Below are 15,789 nucleotides of genomic sequence, written 5' to 3' on the forward strand. Positions count from 1 at the left end.
TATTTACAGATTATCAGCGGCTTAATCGCTACGAAAAAGAGCTCAGAGGAGGGGTGTCCTCATCCTAAGTGTCAAATGCAGGTGAGGTCAACCCTGAGTCAGTCACCTGCGAAACCTCAGACATTCTGAGCTGTGGAGCGTTATCAGCTCCGTTCCTGTTTCAGCGTGAGCTCTCCCAGACAGGTCTCCTGTTACAGGTCAAATTAATGGCAAAGCCACAATTATTTAATTATGATCCTTGCTCATTCTGAGCAGTGGGTCTGGTTACTGCAGTAGGTGCTGAAGAGGGGTTGGGTTACAATAAGCCACGACACGGTCCATTCCACCAGGTAATATACTAACAACAGACAGCTGCCAAACGAGCCTGGAACACAGGCGCACGGCATGTGCGTTTGTGTTAATGAGAAAAGAAACGACAGAACAAGAAAAAGACTGATTTGATTATGAAACTCTGTATGTATGTGCGTATACGCCTGCAGTAAACAAATTGGTAGTGGTTTGTGTTTGAGACAGTGCATGTGATTTATGGGAAATAGATGGCTGATCTGGTCACAGCTCCAGACACCTCGTAACTCCGGCAAGCCTTTAATTAATGTCGCTCTAAGTGACGCGACGGCTAACTTTCCTCATTTAGGACAAAGACATTCGATCCCATCTCACCTCAGTGTCCTCTGCAGGTACACTTTACACTTCGGAAGATTCTGAGCCATACAAAATGCACAGATGCTCAGTGATAGGTTTGCTTATTGTTAACACAAAAAAATATATACTGAAAATTAAATCTTAAAGTGTTCAAGTAATTGTGAAGAAACACTGAAAAGTGATATCAATACCTTTATCTGTTGGAGGTGGTACGGCATGATGGGTACAGCTCAGGGCTGACTATCGGAAGGTTGCTAGTTTCACTTCACGCATGTAGCGAGTCATAAGCATCACCATTGTGCCCTTGAGCAAGACATTTAACCCCAGGTCTCTCCATAGGGATTGCCCGTGTAATATGTACGCTATAAGTTGCTTTGGATAAAAGCATCTGCTTAATGACTACTTACTACTTACTAATGCCAACTCAACCAATGATGTTGTCTAAATGGTCGCTTCAGGACATTCTGAACAGTAATGTATCCTACTAAGCCCATTCGCAAAGTTCAGCTAGAGTCCTTGAACTTTGACCCTGCTGAGTAAGTCATGCAGCGATGACTTAAGACTGACAGATGCGTGGTCAGGACGAGGTGACGTAGTGACGTGTGGTCCTGACCCCCGTAAATGTGTCCCTATTCTCTGTTTGTTATTTACACTCCAGAGCCCGAGGTAATGAAAGCTCTGTCATGCAGTATTCATGGATCTCTCGAAGACAGCCATCCCATGCATGTGCGTTTGCAGACGAACACACACGCATGCAACCACACAAACAGGTTTCGATTACAGTGGCCAATGCGGACCAGACAGTTCTCTCAGTCTCTTTCTCAATGCCATCTAACCTGAGATGACCAGATGATCACCTCACCTGAAACAAAGCCACAAAGAGATGTGCGCGAGAAGAAACAAACCTACAGCAATGGTTCTCACCCGGTGGGTCGTGCCCCAAAAATGAGTCGCAGGGTAGTTCTAATAAGATCACAAATTGTAGGGGGGAAAACAATGCTAAAGTTAAATCATTACAAATATAATATGTGACCCTGGAGCACAAAACCAGTCTTAAGTCGCTGGGGTATATTTTTAGCAATAGCCAAAAAAACATTGTATGGGTCAAAATTATTGATTTTTCTTTTATGCCAAAAATCATTAGGATATTAAGTAAAGATCATGTTCCACGAAAATATTTTGTACATTTCCTACTGTAAATATATCAAAGCTTAATTTTTTATTAGTAATATGCATTGCTAAGAACTTCATTTGGACAACTTTAAAGGCGATTTTCTCAATATTTAGATTTTTTTTTTTGCACCCTCAGATTCCAGATTTTCAAATAGTTGTATCTCGGCCAAATATTGTCCTATCTTAACAAACCATACATCAATGGAAAGCTTATTTATTCAGCTTTCAGATGATTTATAAATCTCAATTTCGAAAAACAGACCCCTTATGACTGGTTTTGTGGTCCAGGGTCACATATGATAAAATATATATAACATGTATATGTGTGTGTGTATGTGCATACTGTATATATATATATATATTTTACATGTGTGAATATTCCCTACTATATATATAGAGAACTATATATGACCAGGACTACATTAAATTATGGGTTCACATGGTTTGTGCGGATCACAATGCATTTTCAGCAGTGAGTTATTGGTTGCCGAGAGCATAAAACCAATTCAAAAGAAATTTAGAAAGTGACATTCGTCTACATCAGTCATTCTGTATATTCTTGTCTCTATGCATATATTTGTTCAGAATTGTAGAGTATGAATTTAAGAATGTTTTTGTTTACTTCATCTTTTCTCGGATATGTGCGCAACAAACCTGCTTATAAACACAGTAACACAACATCAAGGGGTGCAGGTTGGGTGAAAGCCTTACAGAAAATATTTATTTATTCCTAAGAAAAGCAATTTAAGTGAATACCCTTGGCGCCATCCTGTATGCAGTCTGATGGTCACAAAGGTGTGTTTTGCATAAAGGAGAGTGCGTGTATGTGAGCGAGCACAGTAGAGGTGATCGAGGACAGCTGTGGAGATGGATGGGAGACTGGCCTAAATTTCCCTACTAGCAACATCAGAGATTATATTACATTTCACCTGCCGCTACCTGTACTGCACTGCACTGCAGCTGTCAGTCTGAGCAGGAAACACAATAACAGTAAATGTTACCCTTCTTTAAAGATCATGAATATGTAGTGAACAAAATAGAAACAAAAAATAAAAATTCTTGGTATTACAATTTTGCATTGGTTTTTAGTGCCTGTTCCATACAGACTTCCTATGTTCAGAACGTCTGTATTTCTCGATCTAACACTTTAAAGAGAAAAAACACAGGGAAAAAAGTTTGAATTAGGAGATGAATGCAAAATTCAGCAGTTTCTTTTGTTTGAGGGGGAAAAATAATTCTAGGCAAACACATTTAGTGCTGAGCTCGCCAGACTGCATTCTTGTCTGGGTTGCAGTATTGGCTTTTTTTAAATGGTTGAACAATTTCCAACAACCCAGAGGTGCTCCTCCAAGTAAGAGAAGCATATGATGAAAGTCTGTGTGATCCAGAAAAGCACACAGAGCCTTATCAACAGTCACTAGGTTCAAGAAATTAATTAAATGATTTGTGTGTGCAAGGCGATGACCTTGCCCTGTCCTGTATATGCTGTGGTATATAGCTTTGGCACAGAAAGGAGCTTTAGAAGGATCAAAAAGAGTCACTTCAACTTCACGAGCACTAAATCAGTGTCGTCCTTAACTCGCATGTCTCAAGACATTTAATGAACCATAATATTGGGGGGTTGTTGAAGGACGTCTGACAGCATGAGCACATGCGAGACCAATGTAAAATTAATCAGAACATGAGTGCGGACAACAAAACACTTTTTCCTTTTCAGTTACATTCTCATGGTTCAATTTGCTGGCTCTGGTTAAAACCTATAGATTGCACTAAAGGGTAAAGAAGGCCTTTGAAGAGGCTGACCACAATCAGTCTAATTAAATCTCAAGGTAAAAATCATGAGAGCAACACTCACTTGTAAACTGTTCCGCCATTTCCATGGCCAAGCTGCTCCTGGTACTGGAGGTCATTGTCTCTATGAGATTGCCACTACAGCAGTTTTCTATTCTTTCTTTAGCTCAATAAATGTGTAAAATGGTAAAATAAACTGAAGTGAGCTGATGAATTGAGAGACAGAAACAGAGGAAGACAGAAAAGAGAAAGCAAAAGAGAAATTCCAGTGTAAGGTCAATTGACCGTTCGCAAAGAGCTTGATTGACAGGAGATCAAAAATGGTGTGTACTGACGTCTTTCTGCAGTTGAAATAAAATATGTTCTGATGTTCATTCATGTTTATTTCGTGCTTTAAGTAAATATGAAAAGATGTTCAGTTCATGTGCTGCTTGAACTGAGGTGCTACAGTGATCTGTCATGACACATTAAAGAGTCACAAAATGGTATTAACTGTTTGAGTTTCTTAAAAAAATTACAAAATTTGAAAGCTGAGACCTTGTTTCATACAAGAAGTAACCTACTCTGTCTTGTCTGTCGGCGTTTTGTCAGTTTCCCCTTTGCTCCGCGATGTATTTTTCACTGCGTGAGAACATGAGTATGAGAATGTGTAGTGTGAGAGCACCATGGCTTGTGCTTTGATAAATGCTGTCAAAATGGTAATATAATACAGACCATTCTGACACCAAGAGGCCAGAAGGACTGGTACGCTTTCACATTCAGTCAGTTTTATGGACATCGGAATGCCCTCCATTTTTATTTCAACCTCTTGATTTGAATATAAAAATAAAACACATGCTGTAGGATCATAATCCTCAGACCTTCAAGTAAGACTAAATGTGACCCTGGACCACAAAACCAGTCTTAAGTCGCTGGGGTATATTTGTAGCAATAGCCAAAAAAACATTGTATGGATCGTGGCCAATTGCAACAAACCCCTCAAAATGGTTTAACCACTATAGATTTTCATAACTTAAGGGGTCTGTAAAAACCAGAAGCAGATTCCATAGGGCCAGAGTATCTCTGAGGCTGACGAAGCAGAAAAATGCTGTGAAGATCTTCTGACTTGACCTGTAAATGCAGTTGCTAATTCCAGCTACGGAGGACTATTTTCAGATCCAGCTTTGAACTGATGCATCCAGGTAACAAGTTAACTCCCACTTGAACAGAGTTCAGAACAACTCTGTTTTCTATTGAATCATATCTTTTTGAATCACATTAAAGCCATGAGATAACATTTTATCCACCTTTTTCTTGCCGTAAAAATAGGCCATTTGTAATTTTTATGGGATTGGATTCCGGTCTCATCCGCATCCACCTATTTTTAGCTGTACAAAACAGCCCGTTTTGTTGCTTGATATTGCAAATTGGTGTGTCTTACCTTATTATTTTAATGTATTATCTTAATTATAAACATACTTGTTCGTAATGCAAACAGTTTTATCGTTTACTGCACCTTGCTATTTTTCTCGTTATTTCTCTATAGAGGCTAACGAACCGGAAGTCTCACCTATAGGCTTACTTCCGTGTTGAAAAATAAGGTGGGTTTATAAATTATTTATATTTATATGTATTCAAATAAATTATAAACATTTTATAATAATTAAGATGCTGTTGTTATTATTATTATTATCAACACAAGCATTTTTCATTAGTATATTATTATATTTAATTATAATTAAATCTTCTACCAAGTAATATGATATAATTTCACCATATCAAGAACTATATGCGATAACAAGTACGTGTTATTGTAGGGGAAGTAATTATCTTGTGAACTGGACCTGATGTGAAGTCAATGCTCTGCTGATGGGCCACACCCTGACTGCTGGGGCCCAGTGCAGGGAGGATGCTAGTGCTCCATTAACTGTGCATGTTACAGGTCTTAATTGTCTATCTGACACACTTTTGTTGACAGACTGGCCTGCTGGGGGCCTGTGGAGGGAGGAGAAAGGGTGACAGGGCAATGGGGAGGGGTGAGCAGAAGGACACACAGATACAGCTCTGATCACTCAAGATAAAGATCTCAACCATACCACAGAGAAAGGGTCAGAAAGCCCTTTAGGGGCAATCAATAGATGCTTTTGCACATTCACACACATGGGCTATGGTGACAAATTAAATGGGATAAGTGATATCAAGCATCACTGGTTGAGTGGGAACAGCATCACTAACAAGATAATCAGATTCGATTGAAGTGGGAATAGTGTGGTATATCAAAATGTATGCAGAAGTAAAAGTGTGTGTTGTGAGGGGAGGGCTATACTACACCTGTCCATTTGTCAAAATCTTCTTAAGCTCAGCTGAAGATTTCTTTAAACTGCTGAAGTGAAAAGACAAGGTATGACATTTTGTAAAGATGACTCAATAATGCTTTGCAAAAATCTGACATGATGAGTAAATTGTTTAGAGCAGTTACTTCACGTTAGAAATGTAAGATGAGAATAATTTGTCTAGTATGATCTGCAGCACTTCATTTCCCTACATCACTGCCGGATAACACACACTGGCCTTCAGAATGCAGAATGCAAAGACCTTCAGAGGTCTTTGTACTGTGCCAGGAGGTTTCATTCTCTTAAGACAGAATCCAATTAATATTGAAAAAATGTTTTTACTGCATGTTCAGGGCATGAAGACGGCAAACTCCTGTTAGCATTTCTCTTTCTCTTGTAAAGAGAATGACATTATTGAGACAAAATAAATGAATATCACTTTTAATTCGGCCAAACTGCAACTGTTCACAACAAGGCCCAACTGATTAATATTTATTTTCCTAAAAAAATTAATTATTCCTTTAATTTATTTTAAAACGTTTTCTACTTATATCATGACTGATTTCCAAAGCTCAAAGACACCATAATGGGAAAAACCATCTATAAATAAACAGGAATTACATTGGTAACATACACTAAAGTTCAAAAGTTTGGGGTCAGTAAGATTTTTTTTGATGATCCTTTAAAAGAAGTATCTTAGGCTCACAATGGCTGCATTTGTTTGAAAATACAGTACAAACAGTAGTATTGTTAAATATTAGTACAATTAAAAATAACTTTTTTATTTGAATATAAAATTTATTTGAATATAAATTATATTGATTTCTGTGATGGCAAAGCTGAATTTTCTTAGCAGCCATTATTCCAGTCTACAGTGTCACATGCAATGTTCCCTCTAATTTTTTTTTTCTCTATTAGGCAGACATTTCGGCCACATGAGCAAAAACATTCTTTATGCCATGCAGACCTGTACAGCGCACACAAAAAAGTGTGTAATTTTTAACTTTAATGTGCTATTTATATTTGATTTGACCCTTGATGTAACTAAATGATGTACATTTTAGGTTACCTGAGAAAACATTTTTTACAGTATAATATACTGCCGTGCAAAAGTTTGGGATCAGTAGAGTTTTTTAAAGAAGTTTCTTATGCTCATCTAGGCTGTATCTATTTGAAATATTGCAATTTAAAACAAAAGTTTTCTATTTTAATAAACTTTAAAATATAATTTATTCCGGTGAAGCAAAGCAGACTTTTTAGCATCATTATTCCAGTCTTCAGTGTCACATGATCCTTCAGAAATCATTCTAATATGCTGATTTATAATCAATGTTGAAACTGTTGTGCTGCTTAATATTTTTTGGGACCTGTGATAATTTTTCAGGATTCTTTGATAAATAAAAAGTTAAAAAGAACACTGTTTATTCAAAATAGAAATTTTGTGTTACAATATACACTACTATTCAAAAGTTTGGGGTCAGTGAATTATTTATTTATTTATTTATTTATACTTTTATTAAGCAAGGATGTGTTAAATGGATAAAAAAGCGATAGTAAAGACTTATACTGTTAGAAAATATTTCTATTTTGAATAAATGCTTCTCCGCTTAAGCAGCACAACAGTTTCAACATTGATTATAAATCAGCATATTAGAATGATTTCTGAAGGATCATGTGACACTGAAGACTGGAGTAATGATGCTGAAAGCTGAAGCTTTGCTTCACAGGAATAAATTAGCCTACATTTTAAAGTATATTAAAATAGGAAACCAATATTAGAAATTGCAATAATATTTCACAATATTACTGTTTTTTTATCAAATAAATACAGATGAGCATAAGAGACCCCATTAAAAAAAACAAGGTCAATTGAAGCATGCAAACTGATAGAATACAATAGAATAGAATAGACTTGAATAGAATACAATAGAAAACAATCTGAAGCATTTAAATTGAGAACTGTAAGCTAAATATTTTCAAAAAACGTGAACGTGAATTCTTGTATAGCTATCTAAACATCCATATGAAGTACAGTTTGCACAATACACCTGTGTGCAACTGTAAATGTCTCAGTTTTGTTACCGTTCTGTGCCCATCATCCGCTATTTCCAGCACTTAATCAAGCTACTCTTCTTTAATACATGATGACGCTTTATTTCACATGTCATTGCGTTTGCTCTCGTGTTGAGCTATTTCGTCCGCAACCATTGAAGTATTGGATTTCTACAGCGCCTCATTTGGCGCACATCATTCTCTTTCTAGGAAACCTGTAAACCGCATTGCCCGGATCTAACTCTATAGCGATATCAACTCTATAGCGGTTTGCCCGAGCACTGCAATCTTTCTCTTTTACTAGAATTCAATCAATTGGCTTTCCCAACTCTTTTTTGTGTGTGCGCGGCACATTATTTCTTCTGCGCGGCCGTGGTGGAAGAAGTGCGCATCAGCCGCACGCGTGCAGCTTAGAGGGAACATTGGTTACATGATCCATCAGAAATATTCTAATGCTGCTTTGATGCTCAAAAACATTTATTTTTATTATAAATGTTAAAAAACATTGCTACTAATATCAGATTCTACTGCTTAGTAATATATTTCATAACTGTAAGCTGACCAAGAAATATGGAAAACTTGAGGCATCTAGAATTGTTTTTCAGTGTATGTTTAATAGCATCCAACAAAACAGATCCAAATAGATTTTATAGTCAACTATTGATTTCGTAAAGGTATTCCTAATGAATCATTAATGCAGTTACTTTACTGTAAAAACTGTAAATATATCTATATTTATAAACAAAAATCTTAGAAATAAGATTTTTCTCTCAATGAGGGCAGGCATGATCTGGGATCACTCACCTATCACTGGACAGGGAATCAGCCGCAGAGGAGCCCCTGCCACTCGAGGATTCGGGCCGCGTGTTCACCTGCGGGCAAACAAAGACAATCAGAGCCCTGTGCTAATTAACCTGTGATTCAACAGCAAACTGCCTGGATTGGCCGCAAGGTTAATTGGCTTTTGTGAGGGAGACAGAGAGAAATAAAGCGAGAGGCTTGAGGAAAGGGGTCACTTCATCTATCAGGCAAAATTAAATATAATTCTGGGAACATCCTTGAATTAAATTTAAAAAAAAGAATGAATCAACATCATGTCCTTTATTTGTCATTAAAGAGGATTCATGAAGCTGCTTATTGTCAGAGTCATGCTAACAGATCACAGTGGGAGAATGAATGAAAAAGCTCAAAGAGAGTCTCTATATAAATAAGTAGATTAATTGAGGTCTGTAGGTTGTATAGTGTAATGCAGTAAAGCAGTGATTCTCTTCTTAATTAGTGTCTATGAAGACCTCATTTAGATCGGTTTATCAGGGTTTTTTTTATTCTCTTAAAGCCAATTAATCCAGAATTAAACAAAAACCATTGCAAAACAAGAATAAGATGGTCCGTATCATACTATTTAAATAAACAGAAACTACATCACCCTAAGCCTGGGGTTAGTAAGGTTTTTTAAAACAAATGAATATCTTTATTCAGCAAGGACGCATTCATTATTTAAAAGTAACAGTAAAGAAATTTAGTGTTGCAAAAAATTACTATTTCAAATAAATGATGTTCTTTTCTATTAACCAAAGAACGGTCTATTAATCAAAAAATCCTGAAAAAAAAGAATCAAAACCACAAAAATATTAAGCAGTATAAATGTTTTCAATATTAATAAATGTTTCTTGATCACCACATCAGTATATTAGAATAATTTCTGAAAGGTCATGCGACACTAAAGGCTGGAGTAATGACTGCTGAAAATTCAGCTTTGCCATCACAGGTGTAAATTACATTGCAAACTATAATAAAATACAAATCAGGCATTTTAAATTGCAATAACAGTTCATAATATTTCCGTGGTGATGCACAAGAACATAAAAAGAGCATACGAAGCATAAAATGCTGTGGTGTGCATAAAAGACTGAAAAAAAACATGAAAAAGGATAAATAAATAAAATGCACAAACCCCAAACTTTGGAATCACCATGCAAGCTTTAAATATGTTTTTGTTTTAACATTGCATAATTTTGTATAATGTTTTCTAATTGAGTAACATAGAAAGCAGAACCAATAATTGTTATTTTAGAAGATAAAAAAATACAAATGAAAGCATTGAGGGGGTAGAAAATAAGGGACAGATAGACAGAGATTGTTGACTTCAATTGACATTTCAATAAGTGCTACACAGCATAACCAATCCATGCCCAACTCTGCTGAAACAATCATTGAGACACATACCTTCAGGCCATGTATATTGCGGATCCCTGGGGTCTTACCGGCTGAAACGAAAATTGACTAGATTGTAGATCACGTGAGGCCAGAGAAAAAGAACATGAGCAGAATATATTAAATGTTTAAAATGACAGAATGATTCTATCTGCATCATTGCAAAACAGACATACTGAGACACAACATAGGGAGCCTTTAACTAAGAATATTGCGTGTGTGAATGCGTATATATTCAGAAAGAAATTGCTTCACTAAACCAAACTAATATTTATTCCTCTCACAGAAGCCACTGAGGATAAAATAAAGTGGGATTTTGCTAACAGAAAATGCTCATACACAAACACATGTGAGCAGGGCATTGCTGAGTATGGGGTTTTAATCTGTGATCTAGGCTCTAGGTGGGCCTCAGGCACATTTACTGTTGCAGTGTTGAACTGTAATTTGGACCAGCACACTAACACACACAATACACACCTCGTGGAAATATCTGTAAAGGCTCAGGTAACAGTCCATTGATGCGTTGCTCCATCACTGTGTTGCAATACTGCAGAGAATAAAGTGGATAAAAAATTTTTTTTTAAACTCTTAAAAAAAGCCCGGTTCATTTTTTCAGTATATTACACACAGAATCAATATTATGCTCAATGAAGGTCTTTTATAAAAAAACGTCCCATGGAGTACATAAAAACAATGTTATATCAAAAAACACATTCCTTTTCTCTCAGAGTCACTTGCATTTTGGGAGGAAAAGAAAAGATGCTAAATGAATCGGGCACCCTGCTCAGGTAATCTTTTTGAAACACCAGTCAGCCTCTGTATCAATTCATCCGTTGTAATGGCTGCCAGACGCAGACCAATCACTGAGTTTTCTCATTTCAGTCTGACGTAAAAGCAATCTGCCAGTAATGGCTGCCTATTAATTAATTATACTGCATAATAGGCTGAAATGGAGTCTGGCATTTATAAACCTTATATTATATGATATTATTAATGTCATGGCAAGCTTTTTGTGTAATTATTTTTATCTTTAATTAATCCGATGATAATTTATTTAATTTCTCTAATTATGCCATTAATAAAGAAATTGTAAAGACTTGTTTTGTAACGACACTGTACATTTACTTACATGAGACTTTGTGATATTATATATAAATATGTGTGTGTACATATGTATATATTAGTGCTGTCAAAAGATGAATCGTGATTAATCGCATTCAAAATAAAACAAAATTTGTTTACATGTGTATATTTATTATTTATATATAAATACACGCATACTGTGTAGATTTTAAAAATATTTACATGTATATATTTATATTCATATTCATATATATAAATATATTTAATATATCAACAAAATATTTCCTTAAATATATACATGCATGTGTGTGTATTTACATATGCATAATAAATATACACAGTACACACACATATATTATGTAAACAAAAACTTTTATTTTGCATGCATTAAATCGCGATTAAACGTTTGACAGCACTAACATACACACACACACGAAAAAACATTAACTACATATTATATCATTTGTTAGTTGTTATTTATTTATAATGATTTATACAATATTTACATAGATACATATTCAATATTAATTACAAATTGATCTTGCAGTTGATACGTAGTCACTTTTGCTGAATCCATTTTAAAACTTTTCAGAAACTTGTCTAATACGTGTATTTTACATGTGATATATATATATATATATATATATATACAGTGGGTACGGAAAGTATATATTATTGTATAAAAATAATTGTTTTGCAGTTAATATGTCATCTATCACTTTTGCTGATTCTATTTCAAAAGAACTCTACTCTCTTTCGAACCCGTGCAGAGATTTTTGTCTCCTGCCAAAAGAACATTCAATTGATGTTTCGGTTAACAGAACCATCTGGTCGTTCATCCTCTTCTCTCAGTCCAGCACGAGACCTTTGTGTCCAAACACAGAGCCCCCATCACACACAATAAAGCCATTAAAAACCACAGATCCAGATGGACAAGAGAGGAGGGGAGAGTGTCAGTGTTTGAAAGAAAGACAGAGACCGAGAGAAAGAGAGACAAAGGCAGAACAAGACAAAGGTCAAAAGCAAGCCAAACCGAGGGGCCGGCGGTACAGCACCGTCCCTCCGCCGCGTGCGAATGCGTGATGAATACGCGCGCGCGAGGACATGCAGAGGAAGCAGTGTTAGAGCAGCTGTTATTAAATACCCTATTTATCACTGTCACCTCTCTGCACTGCCTGCAGGCACTGAAACCATGTAGCCCTACCAAAACACACACCTTTAATTTTCCACTCGGTTGCTTTATCGATTAGGGCTGCAATTACCTAACTAATCTGTACCAGTGTATTAAAAGAAACCTCCCTTTGTTGGACAATAACTAAAGGCAGTTTGATCACAGGAAGGCAGCGTGAGAGCTGGAGGGAACAGAGTCGTCGGACCTCCGCTCTGTTGGACCCCGATCATTAACACACCCCAAGTAAAACGCTCCGTAATTAGCCGGCCCAGCCTGGGAGATCAGTGCCTGTGTGTGTGTGTGTGTGTGTGTGTGTGCTAGCGAGGCTACATCTGACATGGGTCAGTCTTTAACTTTGAACTAACATCCTGGAAAGGCTGACGGTAAGAAGCAGCTCACCGGGGAGCCAGAACATCTCAGAGACCTCAGACTGATGATCGCTGCTGGAGTAAAAAAAAGCGTGAGTGAAGACAGTTTGAAGGTCAGATTCCACCAGAGAGCTCAGCGAATTAGCTTACGCATCTGTAAAGCAAGAAGTCATCTCTTAATTCCTATTAAGTCTACATAATGGTAGATCCCTTGACATGGAATTAATTTAAGCAAATTTATAAAGGTCCCCACAGAGACCCCAAGAGCCACCAAGGCAAAGGGCACACGCTTGAAATATGACCACAATGATCGGTTAAATGTAGGCGCAATCTTCCAAACATGTTACACGCATATTAAATTCCCCCTTCTCAGCAGCTTGCGCTCTCCCCAGAGAAGCAAACAGCATCATGGGAGGAAAAACTCATTTTCAGAAAAAGTGGACTCGGTTGTGCTGTTAACCAAAATGTGACGGGGAGGCAATCTGCAACGCGCGGTAATATTCACTGTCAGAGTAATATGGCCTCAAAGAATTCTTTGGTGATGTGCGATGGCACGTTCCTTAGGAGGAACATAAGTACATAAGCATTAATGCAGATTGTCACGAATACTTGCATTCCCGCAGATATCTCCAATGTCAGAATGTGCGTTTCAAAACCAGCCACACGGAGACCGCAGAATTAATCAAGACAGGAAAAAAAGTTGAATTACACTCAGGCAGTGCAGGACACCCGCGAGACATCATTGTCAGTGTGTCACCTTCTGGCCTAATCTGGCTAATGACTGCAATGGCCTTGAGAGGTACCACTTTGATAAAGCATCTAAAAATAAATAAATATCAAATCTAAGTGATTTCATTTCCTGCAGAAGCGGTGGTTTTGAAGCCCATGGCTACTCGAGAGTCATTGAGAGCTGATGGGGGGTAAAAGACAACACCAGCTGAAAGTGGATTTTGAAAAATTCCTCTACCCAGGAGGGCTGTGCTTCTAATGAGGCGAAACTTTAAGTACTGAATAATAAATAATAAAAGTTGATAGTTCATTTAACTTCCACTGTACTTCACAGGGGGAAAAACTATTACGAGTCATTACGCTTGGTGTCCACAATGTGAGCAGTAAGTATTGAAAGCACTTCTACGGCGGTCTCAAAAGAAGAACGTTAAAAACAACAAACCGAAATCTGAGAGAGATGAAGAAGAGAGGAAACAAGAGTAGGCAACAACATTCCCGGTAGGGTTGGGCAATGTCTACCAAACTGGCATCGGACGATGTCTACAGTGAAACATCGTGATGGACGATGACATCGGGGGGCGGGGCGGGGTTAGGGGTGTGCCCGAAGTGTGAAACTAATAACACGTTCTACGGAGCCACTAAAAGGTTAGCCGCCTGCTAGCGGTAGCCTGTTGCATTACAGTACATGAAAGTTCACTTACCACATATACAGAGTAAGGAGAAATGTCTGATAGGACGATTGTGAATGATTTGCAGATCCTGAGCACCAATGACAAACATCTAATCTTGTCAAATGTGTGGTAAGTACTGCCGCTCCATAGTATGGAGTCCTTGTGATCACAAATCTCGAAAGTGAAAGTAAATCACGATGTCAGCTTAACATTAGGGCTGCACGATAAATCGCATGCGATATTTAACGCGCAATCGGCCCAACCCTAATTCCCGGACTTGAAAAGAAAGAGTGTTTGAATAGGCAATCAGGCAAAAGTTTACGATAGCTTTTTATTAAACACGTGAGACAAATATTTTCTGCGTTTTCAATTTGTGCCTGGTCACAGGGGGAGGCCACTGCCTGAGTCAACACAAAAATAATGAATGATAAAAAATAAACAGGATTTTATTATTACAGTTTTCCCTTTGCTAATCTTGCTTGGTTAACACCTGTATAATTTAAAAGGGGCTTCGAGCCAAAGACACACGTTGCCATGGAAACATCAAGAGGTGCAGCCAGAAAAGGGAAATAGATGAAGAAATTGAAGAGAAAAAAGAAAATAGGTAGCTACTTGTCATCCTTGCCAATCAGCAAAGTAATGAGAACACTTTCCCCAAGGGTGAATAGATCTGGAATAATAGATTTGTAATAGCTTTTCCCTTCCAACAAAAACACTCTCAGCATTCAAAAGTCTAATACAACAGACTGTAATAGAGCGCAACAGTGACCACACACTTTTCAGCAGCCTTGGTTCCGGAAGTACTTTTCTTTTATCTGTTTTCTCCATAGCCATTTCAGTACAGCATTGTGATTAAACAGTCTTATGAACCAACCAGCTCCGGGATGAGGTATTGCAATATATTGGCGATAACTGTGGTGTTTCAAAAATATTGTGTTAATACTACACACACAGTGCCAGTAACTATTACAAACTCTCTCTCTCTCTCCATGTCCCTAGAATTATATTTTGAGTGTGATTTATTGGTCAAAAAGTAGAAAACATAGTTAAAAATGAATTTGACAGATAGCTTTTATTCCAAACTTTCAATAGATTTCCAGATAAAAAAAATTTTGGCCACAATAACCATGCAGTGAAAATCTGATATTGTGACAGCTCTATCACAAACTATGATTTGACTGTAAAAAAATCAGAATCAGAAAAAAAGTACAAGACTGTGTACTGTAATGAATCCCATGGTATTGCAAATTATGTTGATATATACATACACTGAACAAAATTATAAACGCAACACTTTTGTTTTTGCCCCCATTTTTCATGAGCTGAACTCAAAGATCTAAGACTTTTTCTATGTACACAAAAGGCCTATTTCTCTCAAATACAAATATACACATATATACAGTATATATATATACACATATACAGTATATGCGTGTATATATATTAGGGCTGCACGATAAATATTGCACGATATTTAAAGCGCATCTCGTCAGTAAAGCCGGTTCTGTAATCAGCGGTAAATCTCTACACGTGCATGCTTTCACGTGGAGCAGCATTTACTACACAGAGCCGTTGATCACAGG

General features: G+C 37.1%; 1 pseudogene; it reads right to left on the bottom strand.

Moving 5' to 3' along the window:
• Positions 1–15,789, bottom strand: part of LOC107740442 (dual specificity mitogen-activated protein kinase kinase 5-like) — a 57,484-nt pseudogene that overhangs the window by 40,374 nt on the left and 1,321 nt on the right.

The sequence above is a fragment of the Sinocyclocheilus rhinocerous genome, unplaced genomic scaffold (genome assembly GCF_001515625.1).
Source record: "Sinocyclocheilus rhinocerous isolate Xijiao unplaced genomic scaffold, SAMN03320098_v1.1 scaffold225, whole genome shotgun sequence".
In the NCBI taxonomy this organism is placed as follows: Eukaryota; Metazoa; Chordata; class Actinopteri; order Cypriniformes; family Cyprinidae; genus Sinocyclocheilus; species Sinocyclocheilus rhinocerous.